General features: G+C 39.1%; 1 protein-coding gene and 1 pseudogene across 1 annotated transcript in view; one reads left to right on the forward strand and one right to left on the reverse strand.

Moving 5' to 3' along the window:
• Positions 1-19,896, forward strand: part of JAZF1 (JAZF zinc finger 1) — a 384,746-nt gene that overhangs the window by 45,284 nt on the left and 319,566 nt on the right. The gene's annotated exons all lie outside the window — the stretch shown is intronic.
• Positions 10,669-10,811, reverse strand: LOC132539985 (U2 spliceosomal RNA; annotated as a pseudogene).

Raw genomic sequence — 19,896 nt, forward strand, 5'->3', positions numbered from 1 at the left:
AATATCATGGGAGATAATGGAATTAAAAAGCTAATAATGAGAAGAAAGTGAGATACTCTTGAAGAACAAATGATCTACTCCCCCACCCCCACAGGGCCATGCATTTGTTTTAGACAAACCTTAGATTTAAATAGAAGTGAACTTTTTTCCTCCCTCACTCTTCTTCTAGCGTTTGCCCTTCTTCCGTAGCCAGTCAACAGCGTCAGGTTGAGCCTGATGTAGTTTCGAGACCTCCTTTGATTCAAATGGAAGAATCCCTCACTGATTCAAATGGAAGAAAAAAAATGTGTTGCTTACATAGTAATTTATTTGGACTTTGGGTTTGGGATTTTCCTGTTGCATTTAATTTCCTCTCTCTTACCATCTTACCAATTAGATTCTTCCCCTATTTCTTTTTTCTTCATTGTTTTTTTACATTGTGATTTAACAATATTTTACAAAATTATAAGATTTCAGGGGTATAATTTCATACCCACACCTGGTGCATCACCAAAGTTCTGTGTGCCCCCCTCCCCTACCTTCCCTCAGAACCACTATATTCTCACCAAATTCAAGAGACAATATGGCTTCCTTTTTTTTTTTTGCAAGTTCATATGTTCTAGTCATTCGTATTACATATAAGAGCAAAACTATCTGCCAGTTAGTTGTCCCTTTTTTCACTTAGCACTAATTATTTCACCTCCAATTCCATCCATTTTTCTAAATGATATAATTTTGTCTTTTTTATTGCAAAGTAGTAACACATTAAACATACATACCATAATTTCTTTACTCAGTTATTTATCTTTGGACATTTAGCTTACTTACATATTTTAGCTATTGTAAACACTGCAGCTGTGAACATAGAAGAGGGTGCATATGCCCTTTCCAAATTAGTGCTTTCGTGTCCTTTGGATAGATGCCTAGGAGTGTTCTTGCTCGGTTATAAAGTATTTCCATTTTTATTTGTTCAGGATGCTCCAAATTGTTTTGCTTAGGGATTATACCACATTGCACTCCTCCCAACAGTGTGTCAGAGTTCCTTTTATTTTATCCTCTAGCACTTTGTTGGGGCTTCTTGCCTGCACACTTACACAGCTCCCAGTGATTTTTTTTCTCCTATTTTTTCATACAGAGATTGAAAGACAGAAGAGAGAAAGAGAGAAAAAGACACCAGAATGTCTCTACATCACTGGTGAAGCTTCCATCTTTCATGGTGATTCTATGTGGTGGCCAGTGGCTTCTTATCTAACCTGAGCCCTCACACATAATTAAGTATATTCTCTACTGGTCAGTTATCTCCTGAGCCCACTTCTTTTTTAATGTAGTTATGGGGACTTAACTCAGGGCCTTTCATATGCTTGATACTGCTGAGCTACCTGCTAGCCTGATTTCTTCATTGTTTAGAGGGAGAGGGAGAAGAAGAGAGAGGAGAGACAGATGCCATAGCATTGCTCCCCTGAGCCATGGAGCTCCCCTATGCTTATCCATTGTGCTCCCACAACTTCAGGTACAACAAGGTGTTGTACTTTACTAGGTGGTGACCTCTCTCTCTCAACCCTGTTTCTTACATTGAGAAATTGACCAGTGAGGGAGGTAATGCTGAGGAGGGCTTGTGAGAACCCATAAAGGCAAAGGCTCATATCATATATCTGATAGACTAGGGCTGGGTCAGGACCTTGACTCAAGCCTTTCTGCATTGCTGCCTGTTCACATTTTAACCCTCAGAGGAGAAAAGGAGTGAACTCTGCAGCCCTTTCCTTCTCTGTGGATATCTTCCTGACACGGGACATATGTCCTTGGCACCGTTTCCAGTCTGGTAAACATTAATAAAACAAAGACGGACCATGTATTTGTTGATAGAGAAAGAGAAGGGATATAGCTGTCTGGTCCAGATTGCTAGGAGATGGAAACTTGGGCTGCCTGAGGATAGGAGGCTGTTTTTAGGCAGTACAGTCCAACTCATGTGTGAATGTTCCTGGAATCACAAGAAAGGACTTGTTTCCTTCACCAAAAATGATAGTGACAGTACTTAATACCAGGATAGAAAAAATTATCATTTTTGTTATGTTTGATTTAGACTCAGGAGAAAGTATCTGGATGCTTTCTCTTTGCTAATATTAGAGCAGTGTAGCAGATGAAGTGGATATATACTTACAGCCTTACTTGTCCTTAAAGTTCCTATCCTGCTTGTTCCAAATACATTAGCCACAGATGGTTACCCTCCCATGGACCCAAGCATCATTACTATACCAGCTTAGTGGTGAATCCCTGCCCCCACACCATGCTCCTTTCCTGTTCTTAATTTCAAGTGCAACTGGTTTGTCACCACAGATATCATGTGAGTTTGTGGAGGACAAGGGCCAGATCTTAGTTGTTTTGGTTCCTATTACTGAAATGATCTCTAGAATCAAGTGGATGGAAGAATTAATGAGCGAATCCATTACTTCAAGCCCACACTGATGAGCCCAAGGTATTACTCTCAAGTTAGATGGTACTCAGATACTCTTTTTGAGTAGATTCAATGTGAGGACATTAGACTCTATGCATAAAGATATTCTCTGAAGCCTGTGAGTAAGAGTAAGGAGTTGGAGATACCCTGCATGAGCTATGATGAGATAACTGGCACATTCACTCTACTAGGCAGCCTTGTAAAAATGATGGTTATGCTAGCAACCAAAAGACATGCTTGATAAGGTTATAAAAGTGATATTCCAAATTTTATACATACATACATACATATATATATGCAACTATTTGGGAAACCCCAGTTACACAGGAAAAAGAAAATAAAGGAAATTTACCAAAATGAACATTAGTTATGAAGATGATATATTATGATTAAGCTCTTGTCTGTATTTTCCATATACTTTGGATGGTGAATATACATTATATGGGGGCTGAGGAGAAAGCTTGCCAAGTAGGGTACACGTCTTGCCATGCATGTGGCCCAAGTTTGACCCCAAAGGAAACTGGTGCCATGATCTCTCCCTCTGTCTCTGTCTCTCTACCTGAATAAAAAAGCAGCCTAGCGGTGATGGAATCACACATATGCAAGGTCTCTGGCTAAAAGCACACGTGTACGCACACACACTTTTTCAGTATAGAGGAAAAGAAATACATCAGGTGTAAACAGTTTCAAAATTACTAGGTGACCATTTAAGCACCTATTTTCTTGACTTTTCTATACCATGAAAATTCTTTATCATTATTGTTAAAAGGAATATGGTAGTAAAGTAGCAATAATGATATAGCAATAGTATTAAGCATCAGATAACATTTTGGAAAGTGTAGGGGCTGAATGGTGGTGCATCCAGTAGAGCACACATGTTATCATGCTCAAGGATTCAGGTTCAAGCCCCCACTCAGGATGGAAGGCTTCATAAATAATGGAGCAGTGCTGCAGATCTTGGGGCCTCTCTCTCTCTTTGTCTCTCTCTTCCCTATATCTCTCTGTCAGCAAACACTGAACCCTAGAAATAATCCTGGTGACAAAAAAAAATTATAGACATTGGAAACTTCTGCTTAAAAATATCTGCAGTTTTGGGTAACTAAGAATAAGAAGATACAAGTCTGCCTAACTTGGGTCACCCCTGAGAACATCTCTGCTTAAGAGCTTAGTCTGGGAGCCAGACTGTTTATAATGATAATTCTGCATCATCAAGTAACATTTAATTATGTTCAGTAGACTCTGTTTAATAAGGCATGAAAATAGTACCTTTTTAGTACTTAATTAGCACTTAAAGGCTCTTAATGGGACAAATTTAAGTTATCTGAAAATTGACTCATGTGAAACACCTAAAGATCCTGAATTTTCAAATGCTATGGGACACTCACGGTGGGCAATGGGCAGTGGGTCAGGCGCATCACTGTTGACTGTTTCACAGCGGTAATGACCCTCCAATCAGTACAATGGCCTTTTCTAATTTGATGTAGGGCCGCTCTTTTTATAGTCAAGAGGTTTTTGAGAGTGTTGGCTTCTCAAATTGCTGCTTCTTTTCCTCAGTGTTTCTGGTTATTTCCAACTCTGTGCTTAGAAATTCTTGCTGGCTTTCTTCTCTTTCTTTCTTTCTTTCTTTCTTTCTTTCTTTCTTTCTTTCTTTCTTTCTTTTTTCCTCCCTCCCTCCCTCCCTCCCTTCCTTCCTTCCTTCCTTCCTTCCTTCCTTCCTTCCTTCCTTTCTTTTTGCCTCCAGCATTATTGCTGGGGCTTGGTGCCTGCACTATGAATCCACTGCTCCTGGAGGTTGTTTTTTCCCTTTGTTGTCCTTGCTGTTTATCTTTGTTGTTGTTGTTACTATTATTGTTGTTATTGCTGCCATTGTTGTTGGATAGGACAGAGAAATCGAGAGAGGAAGGGAAAACAAAGAGGGAGAGAGAAAGGTAGACATCTTTATACCTGCCTCACCGCTTATGAAGAGACACCCCTGCAGGTGGGGAGCCAGAGACTCGAACCTGGATTTTTGCACTGGTCTTTGAGCTTCACACCATGTGCGCTTAGCCTGCTGTGCTACCACCCAACCCCCTATTGCTGACTTTTTTTTTCCTACATGGTCAAGTGATCAAAGTCATTTTGACATTTCTGCATCTGGGGTGGTGGCACAACTACCTTGGGACTTCTAGTAAGAATATGCAAGTGATACGGCTGGGGTCAGGTCGTGGCACAACTAATAGAGCACACATGCTACCGTGCACAAGGACCTGGGTTCAAGTACAAGGGCCCCACCTGCAGGGAGGAAGCTTCATGAGAGGTGGAGCAGTGCTGCAGGTGCCTCTCCCCCTTTCTGCCTCCCCCTTCTCAGTTCCCATCTCTATCAAATTAGTTGATTAATTAATTTTAAACAGCGATATAGCAATGAGAGAGGTGACTCAGCTGGTAAGAGTGTAGCACTTGTGTCTGTGAGGTGCCAAGTTTGATTCCCAACACAGTCTATCTGATAGTGATTTTTCTGGTTTACTCTGATTCCCTTTCATAAAATAAATACAAACTTAAGAAGTTATGGGAAGAAATGGAATCTTAGTTGATAATAAAAAAGAACAAGCTCAATTTATATAGAGTAAGATGCATGAATCTCAAAACTGTCCTGTTAATTGAAATAATCCAGATATATGAAGTACTTCATAGTCCAGAAAGTATTTTGCGTATTTTAATTACATGCTCTATACTATTATTTATATAGGATTCTAGAACAGGTAAAACTACAGTAATAAGAAGCAGAATAATGGTTTCCTGGGCCTTGGGATGGAGGGAAGGCTTTTGGGCCCAAAGATATACGAGGGAACTCTTGTGTTTGCATTTATTGTGATAATGATTTTACTGAGGTTGTATATATTTGCCAAAATCCATCACACTGTACACTTAAAAAGATGAAATTTATTTTGTATAAATTTTATCTCAGTAAAACTTAAAAAGTTAATATGTTTGCTTAGGTACTAGCTTAACTGGTAAAGCATAGGTAAGACTTGAATGCCTGAGATTCTCATTTTGATACCCTGCACTGCATATACCAAAGTGGTGCTCTGGCTCCTCTCTCTCTGTCTCTCTCAACTATCAAATAAAATAAAATAAAATAAAATAAAATAAAATAAAATAAAAACTAATATGTAGAAATCTTCCAATAATTTTTCATATTATTTAAAATTGATTAAAGGTGTTTCCTTGGACTGGGGAGATAGCATAATGGTTATGCAGGAGACTTTCATGCCTGAGACCCTGAGTTCTGGGGTTCACTCACCAGTACAACCTTAAGTCCCAACTGTGCCCTGGTCTCTTTTTGTATCTTTCCCTCTTTTCTGTCTTACTCTCTGTATCTTTCTCATTAAAATAAATAAAATATTGAAAAAAATAAGTATTTAATTTGGCTTTACTTGAGGTTACATTTAGATGAATGACTAATTCAATTGCTAGGCCAGAATATACTTTATCCTCAGCTTTGGATTTTCTTTGTTGCTATTTCAATATATTCTCAGGTATGTTTTCATCATTACTTCTGGTATTTGGGGAGACAGGAATTCAGTGTCATACCCTCTGCCGTACTTGGAAAAGCAAAGATTTTACACTCAGGTCTTTTCAGTGTCCTGGGCATATTAGGCTATTTTTCCTCGGTTCTTCCACTTGATGGAAAAATGAAGAAGGTTTAAAGGGGATTGAGGATAGGGGCTTCCTTATTTCTCAGTGGGTCTTGGTTTTTTCTTTTGTAGTTCAGCCAGGCAAGCTCACTAATGACCTCTTTCCCTCTTGCAGTATTGAATATGTTTTTATGTTTTAGTGGAAAATATTTTAATACAGAAGAGAGGAAATTGATTTCATTTCCCAAGCTAAATAAAAAGCAAATTGCAAAAACGGCTTACCAAAATTAATTTCTAAGTTGCATCAAAATTGACACTTTCCTTCTCTTCTTGGAATATGAGTAATTATGCTGGGAAGCCAAATGCTGTTTTTTTTAAGCAAATTTAATTTTGACTTTAAAAACTTGGATAGAAAAATTAGCACTCTATCCATCTGTCCATTTTCCTTCATTTTTCTGGGGAGGGGGTGGTCAGTAGAATTTAAGAGTCTCATATTTGCCACCAGATGATTGCACCATAATTAGACTGTGATTGTGTGTGTTTATGTCTTCTGTCAGCCTGTTTTATTGTGTTGTTGGAAAAGTCATGATGTAATTTTCTATTATGTTTATTATGCATTTTGTACAAAAATGCATCATAACTTTTCCAGCACCCCAATGTTTGATTTTACTCTGCTTTTCCTCTTCGGTTGGTGTTTTATTCTGCTCTCTTGTCCCTTCTCTCCTTTCTGTAAAGAGCTTGTGCAGGTGGTGAATGAACCACAGATCCTGGTGACAGTGTGGTGTCACAGTTGATTGGCAGCCTGAGCCTGAGACTCCAGAGCAGATCTGCAGCTCCTATTGTTTCCTGCAAATGTCTGCCTCTCAGGGCCGGTGGAAACTGATGACTGAATAATGCAGTGTACACACACTGAGGACTTAACGATTCCAGACAGAGCAGCCCGTTTCTCTTGTGATGCAGTGTGCCAAGAATAGGGTCAAAGTTTTCTTGGTTCCATGCCTTACACTCTTTTATTTCTTCTAATATTTCAACCTCGTGCAAATCAATGGTATCTTTAATCTTGTTCTTATTACCAACTGGGGGTGAGCCATTGAACTTGAAGCTGATTTGTTGTGTGATCTTGGGCTTGAATTCCCTTATCTTAAAACCAGGAGCATCATACCACTTGCATAGGAGGGGATGTGGTTTTTTAAGGGCTGATTAATGATTATAAAGCATTTTGTAAACATGCTTATCAATGCAGAGTCAGTTCCAACCAAGTTCCTTCCTTTTCTTTCTCTCTTAATTTTCTTTTTCTTTACCCAGTAACTTTGATCTTTGTGAGTCCATTTGCTAGTTTGTTCATCCATTCACCCATCTATCCATCTACCCATCCATCTGTCCATCCATATATCTATTTCTTGCTGCATTTTTTAATAGAGCACTTTTTAGATTTCAGGCACTGCTTGAAGTACTAGTGATTAATAGTGAATGAAATAGACTTCATCCTTTGGGAGCTTAAGCAGATAGTAAAATAATAGGTCCTGACATATTTTTAAAACACCACTCTTGCTTCATTGATGAGAATACATCCTATATTCCATCTGTGGATAATATCATTTTCTCTTATGCTTAAAGGAGCTATCTATAGTTCCAAACACTAAACATAATGTTCTTTTCCATGACACAGGTATACTTTTGTAATTTCTAGAAGATATTTTTTTGGTTGATGGAAAAGTCATAGTGCATTTCTGTATAGAATAATAAGTCAATAGAAAGAAAAGAAAAAAAAAAAAACTTTCCTGCCCTAATCTCCAGAGGGAGGCCGGGTTATCCTGTCCTGCCACTTGAGGAAGACTGGTCCTGAAATGAGTGCATCCTGAAATGTTCCCAGCTATGGCCATGAACTTCAAATTCAGACCAACTAGGGACTCAGAGGTTATATAGGCTCCTGTGCTCAATATAAATATAAATGGACCCCAAGTCAGGTGGATGGGGGAAACAAAGAGTTAATTTTATTCATAGATTTTATTTTTTTTCAAGACTGGGAGCTACTCTCTGCCCTAATCCAACTTTCTAACCCTTTTCTCTACTCTGATACCATCTTCTCAGACAATATTTTTGTCCAACTCTGTGTTAGCTATCAAACTAAAGCAAAAACTATGATAGTTGTGGGCCCCTAGGAACATGCCTAAAATGGTCTTTCTAGTTCTTTCCAATCTAAGATCCTATTCTCATCTGCTTTGTCTCTACTTTTTGTTTCCTGTTCATTAATAATGTGTCCTGCTTTATATCTTGCCGCCTTTCAGCCACCAAGTTGCAGACACTATCATGACACCATCCTGACTTCCCTGGGTAGACAACCTCACCAGTGTGTCATGGAACCTCACCTCTCCCGAGTCCTTCCCCACTAGGTAAAGATAGAAACAGGCTGGGGGTATGGATCAACCTGCTAATGCCCATGTTCAGCGGAGAAGCAGTTACAGAAACCAGACCTCCCACCTTCTGCATCCCCAAAATAATTTTGATCCACACTCCCCTTGGGGGAGAAATGAACAGGGGAAGATTACCAGAGGGCTCTGAACTTCAGCTCCATCAGAACCCGGAGAAAGAGGAGGTCAAAAGGGTGGGGCATTTGGATGTAGTAATAGGTACATATGTGACTTGGAAAGGAAGAGACGATGGGACCATAAGAGGAAAAGGGTGGGGCAAATATATGCAAATATAGACACATAGTTGTAGAAATAGTAGTTAATTCGTAGCTACAACTTTAGGAGAACTGCTGGAGAACAATGGAGGAATTGGGGATTCAGAACTCTGGTGGTGGGAATGACATGGAGTTGTACCCCTGTTATCTTGTAGTTTTGTAAATCAACATTAAACCACTAATAAAAAAAGTAAGTGAAAAAAGTCCTTCCATTTATTTATTTATTCCTTCAGTATATATTGAGCTTCTTAAATACCTAATATTGTGTGGTCACTGGAACATCATTTCCAAAAGATGTGGTCTCATGTCAGCCAAGAATTTCAGTTCAGTAAGGCACTTGCTCAAAGGAAGGTGTGTGAGTGTGTGTGTGTGTGTGTGTATGTGTGTGTGTGTGTGTTACTCCAGATATAGTCAGGGAAGGCTTAGAGAAATAGATAACCTTGAACTGGAGCTTGGAGGATACAGAGGTATTAGCAACACAATCCAGTACAACAAAGGCCAGAGGTATCCTAGAGCAAAACCTGGTGACTGGAAGGAAAAGTGTTTCTGTTGTATAGAGAAGGAAGAATTGGATTGTGCAAGATAAAGCCAGACCCAGAGGAGTTCTCAAGTTAAGCAAAACTCTTCATTCTAAGAAGACTGCACACCAGGTATCCCAAAGACTATCTCAGTAATGTAGATAGCCAGATGCAGGATAAGGAGTGAAAATCAGAGTGGAGGAATGGCATAGTTGATTATGCAAAAAAGGTTTCATGCCTAAGATTCCAAAGTTCTAGGTTCAATTCCCCCACACCATCATAAATCAGAGGTGAGTAGAACTTTGTTAATAAAAATAAATAAAAGAAGAAGGAGGAGGAGAGGACAAGAACAGCAGCAAAGAACAAGAAAAGAAAAAAGACTGAAAATTGTCTTGGATCCCAGTATAGTTCTTTCTTCCTCCTCCAGCACTGTTTGTCCTTTTTATTCCCAGAGTGCAGAATAAACTCCAGGCTGAAGCTGATGGGTGCAATAATACAGTAAAGTGAACTGCATCTGACAAAGTTGTGTAAGTTGTTGAGTGCCTACAAATGCTGGGATGGGGTAGGAATATTGAAATCCAGCCTATTCTCTCCTGGTCACGCTCCTTATCGTGAGCCCAGTTGCATTCTTATTCAGAGAGACACACCTTTTTGAAGTCTCACAAAGGTGAAACTTTACACTTCCACCTAGCAGGGCTCTAGATGTTTGACTGAAACACATCCTAGTTCTGAGAAACAAATACTGAGAAAAAACTTCATCTTAGTACTGAGGAATTCTCTACTTGACTTCTTTGTTCTAGGAAATGAAAATAGGGAGACAAGAGAAAATATACCCACAGTGGAAACGCCATGAGAATTTAAGAATCGCATGTCACTTCCTCCACCACCTTTAGAACTGATTTGACCCTAGGGCATTGGTGCTTCCAAGATTTTCTTCTGAAGCAGAGGTCTTCAGTGAGCCTCAGAACCTGGTATTCTCACCTGGCTCTGGAAGACTGCAAGTTTCTGGCACATAGCTATGGCTATAAAGCTTATAGTTATGGCCTAACAGCTGCCACTGAAACTTTGCAAGTGGTTCTCCAAGTGTGGACTTAGACCACCTGTTTTACAATTGTTTGTGTGAATGCTGTGGGTGGGTGCATATGAAAAATACAAGTCTCTGGACCTCACTCCAGGCTTGCTGTATGGGAATCTCTAGAGATGAGGTCCAGGAATTTCACCATACCTCCTAGATAATTTTTATGAGCAGTAATTGAAAACTTTGGGGGGTGTGTGTCATATCCTGTTGATAAAAGTTAGAGGGAAAACATGTTTGAACATCATTACAAAGCTAACTCTACTATTTAAAAGCTGCTGCTCTTTTATCTAATAATCTATTTTGGAAATCATTCCACAAAAGGTAGAGTCAGCCACCTTGTTTTTTTTTAAACGACTTCTTAGTATTTCATTATACAGATAAACTGTAACTAAGCTAAATGATATTTTTCTGACTGTGGTAAACTCAGTGATAGATTGTAAATTAATTTCTACACTTGATCTTAGCCAAAAGGCCGAGAAGCGATGTGTAAATTAATTTCTATGTCTTGATCAGTATTAACATTTTTAGTAATATTTTATGAGTTAGTTCATATTGACTTATAAAATCATGTGTCAACGGGAGTATAATTCCATACTGTTTCTATCACTAGAGTTCTGAATCCCCAATCCCTCTATTGTAAGCTATAGTAGTTTTCCTTTAAATTTGATCTGTTTTCCCAATGGGGGAGAAGAGATAGGAGGAAGAGGATAAGAGGGCTCTGAACTCTAACTTCATCAGTTAGAAAGAAGAGGAGAAAAGGGAGGAACATTTGTTGTAGTAATAGGGTTATGTGTAGCTTGGAAAAGGAAGAGAAGATGGGACCTTTAAAAAATAAGGAGGGCAATTATATACAAACATAAATAGATAATTGTAGAAATAATAGTTAACCCATATCTTTAGCAATATTTTTAAATGAAAGAAATGAAAAGCTGTGTGGAACTTTTTCAGTTTTGCTCATATATAGGCATATTGGTTGAAATAATAAAGCATTTCTTGCTGTAGCCTATAATCTGAAATTTTCAGTAATCTGAAAGCCATAGATTAAAAGAACTATAAATATTTAAACTATCTTTCAAAGCATGCAACATCTGACCTTGTGTTATCTTTCTGGAAAGAAGTTCATAATAACTACTGAAATTACTTTATGTGAACTTTTATATAAGAAACCATTATTTTTTTTTATTAGTTTGGTCTATGCCTAAAAATAGTAAAGGCTTCAAGTTCTTAATATATGCTTTATTGAAATACTTGAGTTTGATTTTGGGATTGTTGATTATACTGAATTGAAAATCTTGTCAGAATGAAGTTGACATTAAATACAACCTTTTTACTGAGGAAACTGGACCTATTGAAGTAGTGTTGGCCCATTAACAGCATCTTGGAGGAATTTTCTGGCATTCCATCACTGTGTACCTAAAGAGCATGGGGCAAGTAATTTGCCTCTATGGTTCAGAAAACTGAGCATTTGAAAAACCCTTTTCTTCTACCTTCTTTTCTGGTTGTCAGGCTTTCTTTGTTGGAGCTGTTTATTCATTTTGCTTGGTTACTTAAACTTTCTAGAAGTCACATGTCTCTGAATTGTGTCTAGATTGGCCTTTTATTTAACATTTGGCTTAAGATTTTACTGGAACAGGATACAAGCTGTGGCTGCATCTTCTGAGTCTTTGAATTTTTGTTCCACCCCAAATTAAATCTGGGATAACATAACATAACTGAGAGCTTCCTAAAATTATGTGCTGTGAATGACTTTCACATGCACACCACATATTTATGACTACATTTCTTGCTGTGCTGAAACATTTCATCTGTACTATAATTCTTAAAAAAGTCATAGTACTTCAAATTATATTTGAACATCACTGTTTTTATGTGGCTTCATTTGTAAACTAATTAAATTCAGTGAGTTCAAGACTATATTCAATATAATACTTATAAAAATCAATTGTTTAATATCCTTTCTAGCATTTTTTTCTCACATAATGTACTATAAAGGCAATTTTTTTATTTGTTTAAATGAGAGAGAGATACAGAGAGAAAGACACAGAAAGACCAGAGCATTGCTCAACTCTAGCCCATAGTGGTGCTGGGGATTTTAACCAGAGACCTCAGAGCCTCACACATGAAAGTCCTTTGGATAACCATTATGCTGTCTCCCCAGCCCATAAAGGAAATTTTTTAACCTGCCCCACATAGGTGCTACCAAATCACCTCTATGTTAATTCCTAGTGTTTTATAAATACTGACATTTACTGTATATGGAATGTTGTAAATACATTCAAAGTAGCACATAATCCATTTGGGGCTTGATATTAAAATCACCAGTAGATTCTTTCAGGGGCATAATGATCTCTAACTCATAGCTGTTGAGTTTGAATCTCAGTCAAGGACAGGGTTAGGGTTATGGTTAGGGTTAGGAGTCCATATATAGCAAACCAACAGCCAACATTATATCAATGGACAGAAGCTGAAAGCATTCCCCCTCAGATTGGGGACTAGACTGGGATGTCCACTACTGGGATGTCCATTACTCTTCAACATAGTATTGGAAGTTCATGCCATAGCAATCAGGCAAGAGAAATAAATCAAAGGAATACAGATTGGAAGCAGAGAAGTCAAGCTCTCACTATTTGCAGATGATATGATAGTATACATAGAAAAACCTAAAGTATCCAGCAGAAAACTACTGGAAGTTATTAGGAAATATAGCATGGTGTCAGGCCACAAAATCAATGTACAAAAATCAGTGGCATTTCTTTTTGTAGACACTAAATCTGAAGAAGAAGACATCCAGAAACCACTCCCATTCACTGTTGCAGCAAAATCAATGAAATACCTCGGAGTAAAGTTGACCAAAGTATTGAAAGACTTGTATACAGAAAACTATGAGTCACTATTCAAGGAAATAGAAAATGGTGCCAAGAAATGGAAAGACATCCCATATGCTCATGGATTGAAAGAATAAATATCATCAAAATGAATATTCTCCCCAGAGCCATATACAAATAAAATGTGATACCCATCAAAGTTCCACCAACCTTCTTTAAGAGAATAGAACAAAAACTACAATCATTTATCTGGAACCAGAAAACACCTAGAATTGCCAAAACAATCTTGAGGAATAGAAACAGAAATGGAGGCATCACACTCCCGGATCTCAAACTATAGTATAAGACCATCATCATCAAAACAGCCTGAAAAATAGGCACACAGACCAGTGGAACAGAATTGAAAGCCCAGAACTAAACCCCCACACTTAAGGATATCTAATCTGATAAAGGGTCCAAAGTATTAAATGGAGGAAGGAGACTCTGTTCAATAAATGGTGCTTGGAAAACTGGGTTGAAATATGCAGAGGAATGAAACTGAACCGCCTTATCTCACCAGAAACAAAAATCAACTCCAAATGGATCAAGGACATGGATGTTAGACCAGAAACTATCAAATCCTTAGAGGAAAACATTGGTGAACACTTTCCCACCTAAACCTGAAGGACATCTTTGATGAAACAAACCCAATTGCAAGGAAGACTAAAGCAGAAACAAACCAATGGTACTACATCAAGTTGAAAAGCTTCTGTGAAGCCAAAAAAACTATCACACAAACAAGGAGACCCCTCACAGAATGGGAGAAGATCTTCGCATGCCATATATCAGACAAGAGACTAATCATCAAACTATAAAAGAGCTCAGCAAACTTAGCAACAAAAAAACACACAACCCCATCCAAAATTGGGCAGAGGATATGAACAGAACATTCACTACAGAAGAGATCCAAAAGGCTGACAAACATATGAAAAATTGTTCCAGGTCACTGATTGTCAGAGAAATGCAAATAAAGACAACATTGAGGTACCACCTCACTCTTGTGTGAATGGCATACATCAAAAAGGACAGCAGCAACAAATGCTGGAGAGACTGTGGGGACAGAGGAACCAGCACTGCTGGTGGGAATGTAAATTGGTCCAGCCTCTGTGGAGAGCAGTCTGGAGAACTCTCATAAGGTTAGACATGGACCTTCCATATGACCCAGTAATTCCTCTCCTGGGGTTATACCCCAAGGACTCCATAACACCCAAACAGAAAGATATGTGTACACCTATGTTCATAGCAGCACATTTCATAATAGCTAAAACCCTGAAGCAACCCAGGTGCCCAACAACAGATGAGTGGCTGAGAAAACTGTGGTATATATACACAATGGAATACTACGCAGCTATTAAGAACAATGAATCCACCTTCTCTGACCCATCTTGGATGGAGCTAGAAGGAATTATGTTAAGTGAGCTAAGTCAGAAAGGTAAAGATGGCTATGGGATGATCCCACTCATCAACAGAAGTTGAGAAAGAATAACAGAAAGGGAAACTCAAAGCAGGATCTGACTAAATTTTGAGTAAGGCCCAAAAGTAAAACCCTGGGTAGAGGGTGAGGGTGGATGTTCAGCTTCATGGGGCAGTGGGGGAGTAAAAAGTGGGGGGAATGGGGTGGAACACAGTCTTTTAGTGGTGGGAATAGTGTTTATGTACACTCCTATTAATTTTTAGTCATATAAATCACTAAGTAATATGAGAGGGGAAAAACTGATAGAATGTCTCAAACTTCTTAAAGCACAGACTGAGTCTTTTTAATACATAGGCTGAGTCTTTGAAATGTTGACCCTCTTAAAATGTTAGTCCAGAGAGAACAGAAGCAACAGGTGGCATAGCTATATGCAAATAATATAAAAGGACATAAAATATGGTGATGTGGTATACAATACAGCAAATCCTAACAAAGGGATTTTTCAAAGTTAACCAAATTGCCAAACAATGTGATTATAGCAATAACTATCTATATTGTCCTCTTAAACCCTAAGACAGCAGGAACCTCTCACTTCCTTTATAGAGCCTGTATTTCCCATAGTCCTGCAACCTCTGGGGTGGGGCTCACTTTCCTACATGCTTCTCTCAAGTCATAACACATGATATTGCATCTGCTGATCCCAGCCTAATCAATGCAAGGAGTATCACCTCAGCATGCTTCACTTCAGATTGTGTACAGAGACGTCAGGCAAGGAATGCCAACCCTTTACCCTCATTACTCTGGTGAGACCTTTGCTTCATAGTATTCTCTAATTCCATTCCAAAAGGTTCACTTCCTAACAAAGTCCCAAAACCTAGATATAGGCCAGATCTTGTAAGATAGACCATATGTTCACATGTATCCATAAATTAGGGCAAAATATATACCTGAAAGCAAAAATACACAATAGTCTGTAGTGAGTCAGTATCAAGTTCCTAATGAATAGTGTCTACTTAGACTTAGATACCCTCCTCATCTACTTCCCATTACAGTTCTCTCGCTCACTCCAAAGCTAACCTCATCAAAGCAAGGACTGCAAAAGCTGAATAGGGGCAAGAGACTGGCATACTTTAACAATGACTCTTTAGTCACTATCAGGCCACCCCATCAGCTGGGGCCCTAGTTGGGGGGTCCTGAGATTCCCAAACAGACTTGATGGGCCTAGATCTCGAATAAATCCCTCTCTCCATTGTTACCAGTCATTTATATCAGGAACAACACAATAGAACCCTTTTGTGGGCCCCCATAGGACCTTGCCCTCAACTTGGATCAACAATGGTAGAGAATGTTCCATCCTCCTAAGGGAGGATGGACAGCATAATCTATGCTACACCTGAGGAAGATGGGTTGATATTGGGGCAGCATGGAATGTTCCTACTCATGACCACAGAATGTGAGCTGAGATCTAGAGGGATGTAGAGGTCACATAGGCTCCTAAGCTGATTATGGGCCCCAGATCACATCAAATCAGTGGGGTTTACAGTCAACAATATTTATACCCGTTTCCCATATTAGGGAGCTACTTTGTTCCCTGATCCAGCTTTCTGGTCCTTTTTCCAGCCATGACATCATCTCTCCAGACAATAGCTTGGATCCACCAGCATATCAGATTTCAGGGTCAGGGGCAAAAAGAAAAAAAAAAACAAAAAACTAGTATAGCCACAGGCCCTTTGGAATTTAATTAAAATATGCCTACTAGCTATCTACAAAATGGAGGACCCCCCTCCCCAATTCTTCCCTGCACTGTTCCAGCCCTTAGATCCATGATTGGTCAACAATTTGTTTGGCTTTGTATGTTAACTCTTGTCAATAACCAGGTTCCAGATTCTAGCATGATGCTGACCGGACTTCCCTGGACAGACAACCCCACCAATGTGTACTGGAGCTCTGATTCCCCAGAGCCCTTCCCCACTAGGGAAAGAAAGAGACAGGCTGGGAGTATGGACTGACCTGTCAACGCCCATGTTCGGCGAGGAAGCAATTCCAGAAGCCAGACCTTGAACCTTCTGCATCCCACAATGACCTTGGGTCCATACTCCCAGAGGGTTAAAGAATAGGAAAACTATCAGGGGAAGGGATGGGATACAGAGTCCTGGTGGTGGGAATTGTGTGAAGTTGTACCCCTCTTATCCTATGGTTTTGTTAATGTTTCCTTTTTATAAATAAAAGTAAATAAAAAGAAAGAAAGAAAGCATCCCCTGAACCTCCAATGCAGAGCAAAAGGAATGAACCCTTGCATAGAGTTTACTTTGTTCTTTTCTTCAAAAGACTTGGCCATTCACAACAGACCCATGATCCTTCAAAGCCTCATACACTGTCAGCAGCAAATGTAGTAGTGTTTTGTCATATAACTTGAACTGGGATCAGGTGTTAATAGTAGCACTTAAGTGGTAATGGGAGTGAGCCCAAATTTTTGGACTTCTAATTCATTGCTGCTTTTCCTGTACTTTGTGTCCACAGTTCCTTTGGTCTTATATCAGCTTAGCAGGTAATAAACTCAGCACAGTGATGAAACCTAGAGTCCTTTAGGAAAACAAAACAAAACAAAAGAAACCAAATGTGTGCATATTTTCAGAAACCACATTTGAATCAGAAGCCTAAGTCTTACAAATCAGATTTCCTTGTTCTCTTTGAAAAGTGTCTATAGACTAATCTGAAAAGCTTGTCATGCCTGTCAAAAGAATCTAGTGACAGGTGAGCAGCAGAGCATTTGAAGAATGAGAATAAAGAGGTTTTTTTATTTGAGAGGGAAGGCATAGCAACTTAATAATTACCGTTGAAGTAGTCACAGCAATGCTGAAACTTCTCCATAATTTAATATAACTTAATACTAACTGCCTCCTCCCTAGTGGCAATACAGAAATTAATTAATAGCAGGTTGGATTTGAAACTGCTATTTAGGCCATCATTAACTCATTCTCTGTGCTGTTCTTACTTGGCAGGTTCTGTTCATAGAGTTGTAGATATGAGAGTAACTCCTGTTTCCCATTTCTTCTAACAGCATTGAGACTTAGGAAATGTATGTTCTTTTATCTGCATCTTATTCCCTTGTTATAATAAATATGTAAATCCTACAGAAAGATTACACCTACTTGCTCTGAACAGAGTTGACCTAGTTCTGGATTGTAAAGCTCACTTCTCTCTCTCTCTCTCTCTCTCTCTCTCTCTCTCTCTCAGTAATTAGTATAGGACAGCAATTAAGACTGTGAGCTCTGAATACAGTTACCTAGAATTGAATTCTGGCTGTGCTATTAATCTACTGAATGAGGATATGTAACTTGCCTGTGCCTCAGTTTCCCTACCTACTGGGAAACAGATAGTAAGTATGTACCCTGTAAAATTTGTGTGGTGGCAGTCAAATGAACTAATGAGTGTAAAGTTAGAAAAGTGCCCAGCACAGTCTGTATATCCATAAATGCTGGTTAAAACTAGTGATATTATCTCTGTGGGCCCTCAATTGCTCTTTATTCTAAGATACTCAGAAAAATACTATCTTTCTTGTTGCCAAGTCACTTCTATATGCCAGATGGTCTGAACGCATCCAAGTTGGCCATCTGAGTTCCTGGCTTCACTGCAGATAGTGTTCATGTGAAAACTACTGAGAAGCAGTCTCGGTGTGAAGTAGAAAGTACCATTCTGAAAGCATTGCTGTCTGTGTCCTGGGGATTCACGTAGATGAATGGTGCAATATACATCCAAGAGAGCACCATTTTAGAGGGAGTAAAGGCTTTGCCAGGAATACTTCTGAGGCCTGTGATAAATGCTATTGAGGAGTGGAAAGAGTATTTGAAAGTACTTCTTGTGTATGAAAAAATTACTTGAGTGAAGTAGAATTTGCCCTTCTTGTTTTGGAATACCATTGGCTTGTGCAAGGTGACTGATAACAGGTGGAGGACATGCTTTCTCTCAGTGATTGGCCTCATACCTCTGGTCTGTCTCTTTTCCCTTACATGTTGTATAGCTGCAAGTGTGGTTTTTGATAATGTTACTTCTTTGCTTAAAACTCTTCTTGCCCCCTAGAAGCTTACTGAGCTTGAGGGTCCACACTAGGCTTTGGAAAGGATGCTGTGAGTCCTGGTCCCAGCACGAGCATTTTGTAACCAGTTTTGTGCCATTTACTGTCCTACTCTGTGCTTCAGCTGCCTGACCTGTATGTTGGCATCAGGTTACCTAATTAATTGGGTATTTAACAGTACAGTTCTTGTGGTTTCACACAGGAACTGACACAGAATAAACATGCAACACTAGCCATGGTTCTTTTCTGATCTCTGGCCTCATCTCCTGCAGACTTCTGGTGTGAATAACCCATGTTGCACTCCTGTTATCCAGCTTGCTTCCTCTTCTCACTCTGCTACTCCCCTAGAGATGATCTCAAGTTCCAGGCCCTTCACGTATCCTTCCTGACAGTCCCACTGTCTTCCTTACTTAACATGTCCCTGTGTCTGAAAAGTTAATGTCTTGTACTTATCATGCAGTATTTTAATTGTAACTCCTATAAAGTATCTCTCCCTAACTGGGCTACAAATCTATGAAAATGAGTACTCTATTGCCTGTGTAATTACAGCCTGGATTTGGCTGACCTGTGGCCACAGATGCTCACTAAATACTGGAGGATTTGAACTGTTTAACCATACCATATATCAGCTCTCTGTTTATGGCAGCCCACCCAACCTGGACCCATTTCAAATGAGTCATTTCTATCAGGATTCTAAGCACACTACCATTACTAGACTCATCCTTGCTGGAAAGCCTTATACTCACATAGTTAAGTATTTTTTTTTTATTCCTTCTCTCAAGAAGCTGACTTTTTATTTTAAGAAATTTCAATAGCAGGAAAAAGTGTTGTGTGGTGAATATTGGTTTAGGTTTAGAGTTTGGAAATCTGGGTTTGAATCCCAGTTTGTTTGTTTATTGTCATCACTGGGGTTTCACCTCTCCAGGCTGACTTTTTTAGATGCAAAGACAGAAGCAGAGATAGAAAAACAAAACAGGACACCACAGCATCAAAGCTTCCTCTGGGGTAGTGGAGGCTGGACTTGAATATGACAAAGCAAGTGTACTACCCAAGTAAGCTATCTTGCCAGTAATTTATGCACTTACTCATTTTTAGCTGTGCTACTTCAAGCAAGTAATTGAACTCTGTATGTCCCAGTTTCTTTATGTATAAAGTAATCTTTTGGGGAGTGGGCAATGGCGCAGTGGGTTAAGCACATGTGGCGCAAAGCACAAGG

This window comes from Erinaceus europaeus, chromosome 8 (genome assembly GCF_950295315.1).
Source record: "Erinaceus europaeus chromosome 8, mEriEur2.1, whole genome shotgun sequence".
Classification (NCBI taxonomy): domain Eukaryota; kingdom Metazoa; phylum Chordata; class Mammalia; order Eulipotyphla; family Erinaceidae; genus Erinaceus; species Erinaceus europaeus.